Raw genomic sequence first — 10,848 nt, forward strand, 5'->3', positions numbered from 1 at the left:
CTCTCCACTCGGCAGGATTTTTTCAAATTTAGGCGAGTGCCTGATTGTAGCTGAGTCCTCAAGTGAGAGAACTTAGGCGAGTACTGGACTGCAGCTAAGCCCCCGAGTGGGAGGACTGCTCTCCACTCAGCAGGATTTTTTCAAACTTAGGCGAGTGCCTGACTGCAGCTAAGTCCTCAAGTGAGAGAACTTAGGCGAGTACTGGATTGCAGCTAAGCCCCCGAGTGGGAGGACTGCTCTCCACTCGGTAGGATTTTTACAAACTTAGGCGAAGCGGATTCGCAGCTAAGCCACCCACTGGGGGATTTCTTTCGCAAACAAAAAACAATAACAATCACTGGGAAAACTATAACACTCTTGTCTTTGATAAATGAACTACATGAGTTTTTCCTTATTACATCTCATCCGAGTGAGACTTCAAGTATAAAAGGGGTGGAGTAGCTCCGCATTCCAGGCTCGCAGCTCATCAATCTGGCGATCGACATTGTAGAGGTGGTATGCTCCATTGTGGAGGACTCTGGTGACTATGAAGGGGCCTTCCCATGTAGGAGCGAGTTTGTGTGGTTTCTGCTGATCCACTCGGCGGACTAAGTCTCCTTCTTGGAAGGCACGACTCTTCACGTTTCTGGCATGGAATCGATGCAAGTCTTGCTGATACATGGTCAATCGAATCATGGCCATTTCTCTTTCTTCTTCCAGGAGGTCGACTGCGTCCTGCCGGGCTTGTTCTGCTTCATCTTCAGAGTAGAGCTCGACTCGGGGAGCATTGTGAAGAAGGTCACTCAGCAAGACTGCCTCGGTTCCATAGACCAGAAAGAATGGGGTTCTTCCGGTCGATCGGTTCGGGGTTGTCCTCAATTCCCAAAGGACTGACGGAAGCTCGTCGACCCATGCACCTGCCGCGTGCTTGAGATCACGCATCAATCGGGGTTTCAGTCCTTTGAGAATTAGGCCGTTTGCCCTTTCTGCTTGCCCATTCGACTGGGGGTGAGCGACCGAAGCATAGTCGATCCGAGTGCCCTGAGAGGCGCAAAAGGCCCTGAATTTGTTGGAATCGAAGTTTGACCCATTGTCAGTGATGATGCTGTGCGGAACTCCATATCTGAATATCAACTCTCTGATGAAACTGATAGCAGTGCAAGCATCAAGATTCTTGATAGGCTTGTCTTCAATCCATTTGGTGAACTTGTCGACTGCTACCAGTACATGAGTGAAGCCGCTCCTGCCCGTTCTCAGTGGTCCAACCATGTCCAGCCCCCAAACAGCGAAGGGCCAGACGAGTGGAATGGTTTTCAGGGCTGACGCGGGCTTGTGCGACATATTGGAGTAATACTGACATCCTTCACATTTGTCAACTATCTCCTTTGCCATTTCATTGGCCCTTGGCCAGTAGAATCCCGCTCGGTATGCTTTAGCCACAATGGTCCGAGAGGACGCATGATGACCACAGGTCCCCAAGTGGATATCGTCAAGGATCATCAGACCTTCTTCTGGTGTTATACACTTCTGACTAACTCCAGTCGCGCTTTCCCTATACAACTGTCCTTTAATGACTGTAAAGGCCTTGGATCGACGGATGATCTATCGAGCCTCTTCTTCGTCCTCTGGGAGTTCTTTCCTTAAGATGTACGAGATGTACGGTACTGTCCAGTCGGGAGTGATGACTAAGACTTCCATGATCAGGTCGACCACAGCTGGAACTTCAACTTCAGTCGGATCCGTGGTACTTTTTGGCTGCGGGGCCTCTTCAGTGAAGGGATCCTCCTGAACTGATGGTGTGTGGATGTGTTCAAAAAACACATTGCTGGGAATGGCTTCTCTTTTGGAACCTATTTTTGCCAGATCATCAGCTGCTTGATTTTTCAGTCGGGGTATGTGATGAAGCTCTAACCCCTCGAATTTCTTCTCCAGCTTTCTCACTGCATTGCAATAACCAGTCATGGTTGGACTTCTGACGTCCCATTCCTTCATCACCTGATTAAGCACCAAATCTGAGTCGCCATAGACCATGAGGTGACGGACGCCGAGTGAAATGGCCATGCGCAACCCATATAAAAGTGCTTCGTATTCTGCCTCGTTATTGGAGGAATCAAAGTGGATTTGAAGAACATATCTGAGTTTATCTCCTATGGGGGAGACCAACACCACTCTGGCACCGGAACCATTCAGCATCTTGGAACCGTCAAAGAACATGGTCCAATGCTCCGAGTGAACCTGAGTCGGCAGTTGCTGTTCAATCCACTCGGTGACGAAATCTGCGATTGCCTGGGACTTGATAGCTTTCTTTGCCTCAAACTTGATATCTAGAGGAAGGAGTTCAATCGCCCATTTTGCCACTCGACCAGTTGCATCTCTGTTATGCAGGATCTCTGATAATGGAGCGTCGACGACGACTGTAATGGAATGATCAGAGAAGTAGTGAGCAACTTTCTTTGTGGTCATATAAATCCCATATACAAGCTTCTGATAATGAGGATATCTTTGCTTCGATGGGGTCAAAACTTCAGAAATATAATATACTGGGCGCTGAACTTTGAAGGTTTTTCCTTCTTCTTCCCGCTCGACCGTAAGTACCATACTGACGACTTGTCCTGTGGCTGCAATGTAAAGTAGCAAAGGCTCCTTGCTGATTGGGGCAGCAAGCACCGGCTGGGTGGAGAGCAGAGCTTTGAGCTCTGCAAACGCTGCATCAGCTTCAGGAGTCCACTCGAACTTGTCGGACTTCTTCATCAATCGGTAAAGAGGCAATGCCTTTTCACCGAGACGAGATATGAATCGACTTAAAGCGGCCAAGCAACCAGTAAGCTTCCGGACGTCGTGCACTCGCACAGGACTTTTCATTCGGAGTATAGTACCGACTTTTTCTGGATTGGCATCGATTCCCCGTTCGGAAACGAGAAAACCGAGTAATTTTCCGCCGGGAACTCCGAATGTGCACTTTTATGGTTTGAGCTTGATATCATACCTCCTGATGTTGGCAAAGGTTTCAGCAAGGTCAGTCAGCAGGTCGGAACCCTTCCGTGACTTGACCACAATATCATCCATGTACGCCTCCACATTCCGACTGATTTGAGTGAGCAAACACTTCTGAATCACCCTCATGAATGTGGCTCCGGCATTCTTGAGGCCGAACGGCATGGTAACATAACAGAAGCACCCGAATGGAGTGATGAAGGCTGTTTTGATCTTGTCAGGTCCATACAGACGGATCTGATGGTACCCAGAATAGGCGTCTAAAAAAGATAGTCGCTCACATCCCGCAGTCGAGTCGACTATCTGATCGATGAGGGGGAGAGGAAAATGATCTTTTGGGCAGGCCCGATTGATATGTTTAAAGTCAATGCACATGCGAAGTGACTTGTCCTTCTTAGGGACCACAACGTTAGCGAGCCACTCAGAGTGGTAGATTTCCCGGATGAACTCCGCTGCTAAGAGCCAAGCCACCTCCTCGCCAATGGCCTTTCTCTTCTGGACGGCGGACCGTCGGAGATGTTCCTTGACAGGTTTTACTTTTGAGTCGACTCTTAGGCGGTGCTCAGCCAGCTCCCTGGGAACACCCAGCATGTCAGAAGGCTTCCATGTGAAAATGTCCTAGTTCTCACAGATGAACTGGATGAGCGCTTCTTCCTATTTGGAGTAGAGTGTTGTCGAGATATGAGTTAGAGCGGCGCTGGGGTCGGTCGGGTGGATGTGAGCTGTCTTCGTATCGCCAGTCGACTGAAAAGCTGATTCTGTAGTGGGCTTCTTGGCTCGCAACAAATCACTCGGGTCCGCAGTCTTCTGGTATTCCTGCAACTCCACCACTGCCATCTGAGCATCATCGATCTTCGAACCTTTCTGAAAACATTCTTCCGCTTTCTTCCGATTGCCCGTAATAGTGATCACACCTTTGGGGCCAGGTATCTTTAATTTGAGATACACATAGCATGGTCGGGCCATGAAGCGTGCATAAGCCGGCCTGCCCAAAATAGCGTGGTAGGCACTTTGGAAGTCCACAACTTCAAATGTCAACTTTTCTTTGCGGTAATTCTTGGAATCACCGAAAACCACATCAAGAGCAATCTGGCCGAGTGATTCAGTCTTCTACCCAGGAATGACTCCATGGAAACTCATGTTGCTGGCACTGAGTCTGGACATCGGAATGCCCATCCATTTCAACGTCTCAGCATACAATATGTTCAAACCACTGCCACCATCCATCAAGACTTTGGTCAGTCGAGTGCCTTCAACAACTGGGTCGACCACCAAAGCTTGCCTCCCAGGGGTGGCAATGTGCGTTGGATGATCGGACTGGTCGAATGTGATGGCAGTCTGAGACCATTTCAGATAATTGGGTGTCGCCGGAGCAACCATATTCACCTCTCGGTTGATAACTTTCAGTCGACTTTTGCTTTCGACATCAGCAAAAATCATCAGAGTGGAATTGACCTGAGGGTATCCGTCGTCACTATCTTCCTTGTCCTCAACTTTGTCCGACTCCTTTTCCTTATCTTTGGGCTGCTTGCCCTGGAACTACTGGATCAAGAGTCAACACTGTCGAGTGGTATGTTTTGGGTAAATAAAATTACCCTCTTCATCTTTCTTGGTGTGGACGAGGCACGGCAAATTCAACACATCATTTCCGTCCTGGTCTTTAACTTTCTTGGGGTTCCAAGGTCCTTTGGGTTTCCCCTTAAACTTTCCTTGAGTCACAGCCAAGGCTTCCCCAGGAGCAGCTGGCTCGGCTTTCCGCTTTTGTTTCCGGTTGGAATTTCCTCCGGCTTCTTGAGCGACTGACTTGAGCTTGCCACTCCTGAGTTGATCCTCATCCTCACCATTAGCATACTTGGTGGCAATCTCCATCATCCGATTCAGAGACATATCTCCGGTTCGACCGAATTTCAAATTCAGTTCTCTGTACTTGACGCCTTCTTTGAAGGCACAGACTGCTTGGTGGTCAGGCACATTCTCCACCGTGTGATGTAACGTGATCCATCTCTGGATGTAATCCCTCAAAGTTTCATTCAGCTTCTGCACGCAAGACCGCAGTTCCGTCAGCCCTGCCGGTCGCTTGCATGTTCCTTCAAATGTGGTGACAAACACTCGGGCAAGATCTTCCCAAGTGTAAATGCTGCTGAGTGCTAACTAGTTTAGCCATGCTCTAGCCGAGCCTTCCAACATGAGGGGCAGATGCTTCATGGCCACTTCATCATTGCCGCCACCAATCTGGACGGCCACTCGGTAGTCTTCAAGCCAAGTATCGGGCTTGGACTCACCCTGAACTCACTGACTCGAGTCGCCAACCTGAAGTTGGGAGGGATCACAGCGGCCCTGATGGCTCTGCTAAAGCACTTTGGCCCCGAAACACGCGCTCTACTGCTGGTAGGTGCGTCTCTGTCGTGTCCTTCTCGGTGAGCTCTGTTCCTGTCGACCAGACCTTGAACGAGAATGGATCTCGCATCAAAGCCTGGTTCTCTGGAGTCGACTGGAATCCTTCGCCCAGCACTACGAGGGTGCCTGTCATCCTGCTGTCAAGGTGCATACGACCCGCTTCTCGGGGGAGGGGTGGGCACTCGACGTCGATCGTCACGATCGAATCGGTGATCAAATTGCTCACGGTTCCCGTACTGATTACGTCGGTCCCCACGTCCCTCACGCCTCGGGGGCGATCTTGGGCTATGAGCCGACTGGACCGTGTTGGTAGCAACGGATCTGCTATGAATCCTGTTCCGCGATTGAGAAACAGCGGAATTCTGGTGTCCTGCTGCCCGGAGTAACGCTCTAATCTGCAGCAAGCCTCTGCCAGCCTCCGACTGGGAAGGCTGAATCGACTCTGCTATACGGACTGCAGCTGCTAAATTCTGAATCGGAGTTCGATATACATGCGGGGGCGGGAAGAGCTGACGTCAACTGGATTCGGGAACCCGTTGTCGCGCACGCTCGTCGAGTGCTCGCTGGAGGTTCTCCAGTCGAGTGCGCTCGGCCAAGTTTGCCAGGCGCGCGTCCTCCAAGGCACGAGCCTCGGGGTTTCTCCAATGATAGGAGTGTGCAGTGCATCCATGTTCCGGCGACGAAGTTATTCTCCCTGCAGCGACGTGAGAGGCTCGGGGAGATATTCCTCATGGGAACGCGACGGGTCGCCTCCACCTGCGCCTCCATCAGTGCGGGGAAAACCGGGAGGACTGGGCGGTCCATCAACCATCAGAACCTCCAGCCGCCGGATCACTGCTGTCGCACTCGGATGCGGTCTCTGCGGAGACAGTCGATAGGTCGAACAGGCCGTAGAGGGATTCGTCGGGCTCGATCGCCGCGACTTGAGGGGTGGCCGACTGGCGTGCCACCGCGTGCCTCACCCACCGCTGAAGTCTCGACCGACCGGAGCGCTTGCGCCGACGGGAAACAGGGAGGGAGGACAACACAGGAGCCGACCGGTAGGGGGTCGACGGTTGCCGCAGGAGAACGCCGCAGACGCACGCGCTAAAGTGTGTTGCCCCGCGGACAAGGAGTGCGTCCACGTCGAGCGGAGCCTCCTGAAGCCAAGCGGAGTCGTCGGCGATGAATGTGAGCGCCAACTGTCGTGGTTCTAAGTCTGACAGTAGTGTAGGGGGGTAAGTATGGAGAGGCGAGATCTTAGCTATGGAGAAGTTGTAAGCACGCAAGGTTTACGAGTTCAGGCCCTTCTCGGAGGAAGTAATAGCCCTACGTCTCGGAGCCCGGAGGCGGTCGACTGGATTATGCGTGTATGAATTACAGGGGTGCGAACCCTTGTCCCTGAGGAGGGGGTGGCTTATATAGAGTTCGCCAGACCCCTCCCGCCCTCAGTTACAAAGGGTTTAAATACATTAATGTCGGGCGTTACTGGTAACGCCCCTAATAAAGTGCTATGATGACCATAAAAGCTACTTAATAACCGACAGTTAGCATGAAGAGTGCCCTTAGTTCTCCTGACCGTCGAGTGGTTGCTTCTTGGTCGAGTGATTTCTTCTTGGTCGAGTATCTTCGAGTCCGTCGAGTGGAACACCTCCAAGTCAATTGAAAGGTGATTTCTTCTGGAGATGTCCTTGGGTAGGTCAGTTTGGACAGGTCCATGACCCTACCCTAGGTACATAGATTCATCACCCTGCCTCCTCTCTTCCACCACTTGGCCCATGAGGCCCATTACTTCTTCCTCGTATTCCCGTAACTCCCCGGTACCCCCGAAAATACCCGAATCACTCGGAACCTTTCCGATGTCCGAATATATTGATCTTTACATCTCGACCATTTCGAGACTCCTCGTCATGTCCCCGATCTCATCCGGGACTCCGAACTACCTTCGGTACATCAAATCACATAAACTCATAATACAATCGTCATCGAACTTTAAGCGTGCGGACCCTACGGGTTTGAGAACTACATAGACATGACCGAGACACGTCTCCGGTTAATAACCAATAGCGGAACCTGGATGCTCATATTGTCTTCTACATATTCTACGAAGATCTTTATCGGTCAAACCGCATAACAACATACGTTGTTCCCTTTGTCATCGGTATGTTACTTGCCCGAGATTCGACCGTCGGTATCTCAATACCTAGTTTAATCTTGTTCCCGGCAAGTCTCTTTACTTGTTCTGTAACACATCATCCCGCAACTAACTCATTAGTTGCAATGCTTGCAAGGCTTATAGTGATGTGCATTACCGAGTGGGCCCAAAGATACCTCTCCGACAATCAGAGTGACAAATCCTAATCTTGAAATACGCCAATCCAACAAGTACCTTCGGAGACACCTGTAGAGCACCTTTATAATCACCCAGTTACTTGTGACGTTTGGTAGCACACAAAGTGTTCCTCCGGTAAACGGAAGTTGCATAATCTCATAGTCATAGGAACATGTATAAGTCATGAAGAAAGCAATAGCAACAAACTAAACGATCAAGTGCTATGCTAACGGAATGGGTCAAGTCAATCACATCATTCTCTAGTGATGTGACCCCGTTAATCAAATGACAACTCATGTCTATGGCTAGGAAACTTAACCATCTTTGATTCAAGGAGCTAGTCAAGTAGAGGTATACTAGTGACATACTATCTGTCTATGTATTCACACATGTATTATGTTTCCGGTTAATACAATTCTAGCATGAATAATAAACATTTACCATGATATAAGGAAATAAATAATAACTTTATTATTGTCTCTAGAGCATATTTCCTTCAGTTCTCATAGTGCAAAATCATATCCACCAGGGTCATTTCACCGTCTAGGTGGAGGTGAAGGCATGAGTTCAGGCTTTCACTCCACTCATTGCTTTTCATGCCAAGACAAAACCCCTCTGTCAGATAAGCCGCGGCCCACAGTCTCCTCTTCTTATACATCCGTCTCAACCATGTTACAGTTCTTTTTCGACTGCCATCTTTTGGAAAATGCGTGCCATCTCTCCTCAAACGTGGTCGTGGACGTGTTGTAGTACAGAAGAGTTCGGAACTCCTCCAAGGACTTGTGACTGAGGTGAATCTTCATATTTTTCTCTATGTGCCACGTACATATACGGTGCCACACGTCTGGCAAGACTTTGCGAATTGCCTTGATCATCGCAGCGTTGGCATCTGTGATAACACTCTTAGGCATCTTTTGACACATGGACCTCAAAAAAGTCTGCAGAAGCCACACGTATGTCTCCTCGGTCTCGTCCGAAACTATGGTACAACCAAAAACAATGGTCTTCCAGTGATTGTTAAGACCAACAAAAGGTATGAATGGCATACCATAGCGGTTCATCTTGTACGTGCTGTCAAATACAAGCACGTCGCTGAAGTCCTCATAGTCATGACGAGACTGGGAGTTGCACCAGAACATCCTATTCAAATGTCCTTCCTTATCTAGCTTGTACTCGAAAAATAAGCTAGGATCCCTCTATTTCCTACTGGCCGTGATGCCTATGGCTGTGGTAGCATCACCTTTTGAAAGCAGCTTCCTCTTCTCCTTGGCGCAAAGGTTGTATATTTCACGCCTGGTAAAACCAACACCGCCGTACCATACATGTTTGCTGATGAAGCAATCCATCATGTCGTGAATTCTAATCCCTGTAGCTCCCATGGACATTATCTCATGCTTCTGGTACTCTTTGATTTTTCTGTGGGACCAAAGAAAAGGTACCTCGTCCGGTCCTGCCAACATATGGCTATGCTTGTCCTCAAAACTTTCAACATACCAAACCCCACGCTTTTGGTCAAGCTTGACGGTCAGGTGCGCTTCCAAAAGCAGCATGTCTCGGCTCTGAGCCTACGGCTGTGTCCTTCCTCGGTTAGCAACTTGCTGTCACGTTTCCCTTGTTTGAAACAAACAAACCGCCTATAACGCGTATGACGTGACTCCGTTTTGCTATACCTGAACTTATTATTTCTAATGCTGAAACCATTATCTCTAGCATAGCTGTTGTAGAAATCATAAGAAGCATCGTGAGACGTAAAGGTCATTTCTATTATCTGCATGAACATATCCCTATTATCATCTGCACTGGCAGTATCTTGGACATTCTTTGCCCCATCATCTTGTGTCACCTACACAATCAAACCACAACCATGAAAATAGTTTTCTATGGTTTAACATTACTTACTTCCATAGAACATTGATTACACACATACCTCACTCATGATGACCGACGACTGGGACTCCCCGGAATCAGGTGCATCTAATGATTCGTCGTTAAGGCCTGTCTCCGCGTCAGATTCACCATAATAGTCGTACGCATTATGACATTCGGAAATGAACTGAAAAATACAACACAAATACAAAAATACTTATCATATAATATTCCAGAACAAATTCAATTTGCATGCCAACAAAAATTTTCACTTACGTACCTGACTAATGTAATCTTCATTCGAGAGCTCCGAGTTGTTATCCTGATCATCATCAAGCTCATCGATCTATAAATTTTCAACACAAAGATTTAATATTGTCGGATGCCACCAAAAGATTACAAAATGACAATGCCACTCACATTAAGATCGTCCCATTCGTTCCCATTCTCTGACCGATCTTCACGATCTGAATTTTCATCATCTGACCAATCTTCTATCCGGTCTTTTGTCAGTTCTCCAAACTCCATGTCTACCATGATATCAGTTAACTCCTCGTCCGCCATTTCCTACAACCAATAATATGTATCATCACATGTGCAAACATTATCAATGATGAAATATGCAACACATAGCACACGATCACGGATGTTATGTAAACAACCGCAACCGAGGCCGTTCAGATCTGCCAAACTTAGTAAGGAAGATGGCCACGGCACTCGTCGTGATCACTTTCAATCGCGAGGAACTGCACGATCTCAAACCTAGCTTGATCTGTGATTACAATAGTGCAGAACCGGGCAATAGCACCGGTTTGTAAGGCCCTTTAGTGCCGGTTTAGTAACCGACACTAAAGTGTGGGCACTAAAGGCCCCCCCCCTTTAGTACCGGTTCAGCACGAACCGGTGCTAAAGGGAAACCACGTGGTACGAGCCAGCTCCGGGGGCCGGGAGCCCTTTAGTACCGGTTGGTAACACCAACCGGTACTAAAATGTTTGTGGGTTTTTGTTTTATTTTTTATTTTTCAATTAAATTTGTGTTATCAATTTAATTTAGGATTGTTTTACGTTATAATGAGTTGTAGTCGTCATCATCATCATCATCATCATCGCATATTAATAAATAAATAAACTCTAGCTAGCTAAAAATCATCGTAGTCGTCTAATTACCACTATTTAATCATCATAGTCATTACCGCTGGCTATCTAATCATCACCAACACTGGCTAGCTTAAAGAGGAAACATTCACTTTGTGACAGAAGCAAAGATATCATCGATTTCAACATAATCATCACCAACATCG

The 10,848-nt window shown here is 48.2% G+C and overlaps 1 pseudogene; it reads right to left on the reverse strand.

Moving 5' to 3' along the window:
- Positions 1-10,111, reverse strand: part of LOC119332452 — a 42,255-nt pseudogene extending 32,144 nt beyond the window's left edge.
- Between the last annotated feature and the right edge of the window lie 737 nt (positions 10,112-10,848).

Source organism: Triticum dicoccoides, chromosome 7A, assembly GCF_002162155.2.
Source record: "Triticum dicoccoides isolate Atlit2015 ecotype Zavitan chromosome 7A, WEW_v2.0, whole genome shotgun sequence".
Lineage (NCBI taxonomy): Eukaryota > Viridiplantae > Streptophyta > Magnoliopsida > Poales > Poaceae > Triticum > Triticum dicoccoides.